We start from the raw sequence: 2,162 nt of genomic DNA, 5'->3' as shown, positions 1-2,162 counted from the left end.
GGAGCGGGTCGAACGATGGTCACGTGCGTGCAGAAAAGCCCGAAGGAAGAGGAAGCGGGAAAACATAGGAGATCGCGCTCGTGGCGGAGCAGCATCAGCAGAGCAGCGAGGACAAAACTTGCCAATGACATTCCGGTGGGGCGGGGCGGGGCATGGACGCGGGGGGACGGCTCCGCCCCTTTCATGTGTAGCCGATGCCGATGGGATACATTAGCCCTATGGGAGCGCGCTGGCACCCGCGGTCCCCGCCCGCCCCGACGGCCAGTCGTGCACCCTCCTCCGCCCCGTCCCCGTCCCCTGTCCACCGCCGCACCCACCACGAGACGTAAACGGGAACGCCGCCGCGCGCGCCTTTCTCCCCAAAAGTTCCGGCCCGCAGCAGCATCGTTGCCCTTTCCGCGGAGATACTCGAGTAGTCTAGCGCGGCGGCGGCGGGTGTTGTTGAGCTCGACACTCGCGGCAGCGGCGCGCCCCTCGCTATTCTCGGTGCGGCGGCGAATAATGCTTCATACCCGACTCGTATACTTCGCATATTCGCTGTCTTGTGGCCCCGAGGAGGAGTGGAGCGAACTCTCACGGGAACTCGGCGCTGCGAGGAAAGAAAATGGGGCGCGGCGAGAGGGATGAAACAGCGCACGGCGGGAGGTTTAAAAAAAAAAAGAGAGTGGAGAAGAAAAAGTTGTGGATGACAGCGGGCCAGGAGGGCAGGGGCAGGCCTGCTCGGCCGACCGCCGCACGCCGGCCCGGCCGCACGCGCTCAGGGGGGTCTTCGCCGGCCGCGCGCTAGTGGACTCCGCAAGGAGGTAAAGTTTTTAATGAAGCAGGTAAGGCACGGCCAACTACTGCTGCCGGGCGTAGCGGCGCAGCGCGGCCTGGGCGCCGGCGTCAAGAACAAGTCCACTTGCGCCAACGTCGTGCCGGCGGGCTGCTGTGTTGCCCCGGACCTTCAATGACGCCGCCGCCCGACAGAGACGGCCGGACGGACGGGGGGCGGCTTCCTTCCTGACTTCCTGCAAGTGCTGCCGGCGGAGGCCCGCGGGCGCGGCCGGGCGGCCTCCCATGTCCTGGAGGAGCCCCTTGCACTTCCGTAGCTATGCAGGCCCGCTGCACAGGCCTGACGCCGCGCTGCCTACCTGCCCGGCGGCCACCCGCTGGCACCCGCACGGCCACCTCTCCTTGGCTCCTGCACTGCGTTCTTTGCGCGCTCGCCGGCGCTCTTGCTCAGTTTTATTTTCTTTCCTCTCTCTCTCGCTCCGACCTGGTCGAAACTTTGACTTTGTCAGTCGATTTATGAAGCGGTCTGTGCAGCAGGCAGCACGCGTGGCACGGGCGGGGCCGAGGTGGGGGATACACATCGGCCGCAAGGGCCCAATACGACTGCCCCGCCCGGCCCGCCCTGCCCCGCCTCGGAGGACTCTTGGATAGAAATAGTCTATCGTCCAGAGCAGGCGGCCCGCTTCGCCCGGCGGCCGCCGGCCCCGCAGGCAGCACACGTCCGCTCGCCCGCTCCTTATTTCAAAACTTGGGCCGTCCGTGGCGGCGCTGGCCTCCTGCTGGCCTCGTGCTGGCCTCTTTGCTGATCTCGTGCTGGCCTCATGGTTGCCTCATACTGCGCTCATGCTGCGGCCTCGTGTTGGCCTCGTGCTGGCCTCTTTGCTGATCTCGCACTGGCCTCATACTGCGCACATGCTGTGGCCTCGTGTTGGCCTCGTCGTGCTGGCCTCTTGCTTGCCTTATTCTGGGCTATTGCTTGGGGTTATGCTGGCCCCGTGCTGGCCTTGTGTTGGGGCTTCGGGTTTGCAGCATGCTAGAATGTCGTGATCAACCTGACCCTGCCATCTAGGCCCGCCGGTCCAGGTCCGCGCTTTGGACGAACCTCTCCGTAATGAAAGAAAGCCTCGAAGTCTGCCCGCCGCCTTTTTGACGACGCAGAAGCCGAGCAAGAGTGCTCTGTGCTAGTATTGTGGGGACAAGAAGTAGTCCACGCTCCTTGTCGTCAGTTTCCCTTCTTGTGCCCCCCTCCCCCCTTTCCTTGGCTCGGCCACTCCTTCCTTATTCGCCTTCCGCGTACTTTCCGTTTGCTTTTTGGTTCAGTCGATCTTTCTTTTCTGCTGGGACGCCCATCAGTGAGGGTATGGTGGCCCTTCGCCGGCCTCTGCCCC

The sequence above is a fragment of the Frankliniella occidentalis genome, unplaced genomic scaffold (assembly GCF_000697945.3).
Source record: "Frankliniella occidentalis isolate FOCC.00 unplaced genomic scaffold, Focc_3.1 Scaffold46, whole genome shotgun sequence".
Lineage (NCBI taxonomy): Eukaryota > Metazoa > Arthropoda > Insecta > Thysanoptera > Thripidae > Frankliniella > Frankliniella occidentalis.
The sequence above is the reverse complement of the archived record's forward strand: the minus strand, read 5'-3'. Positions refer to the sequence as shown.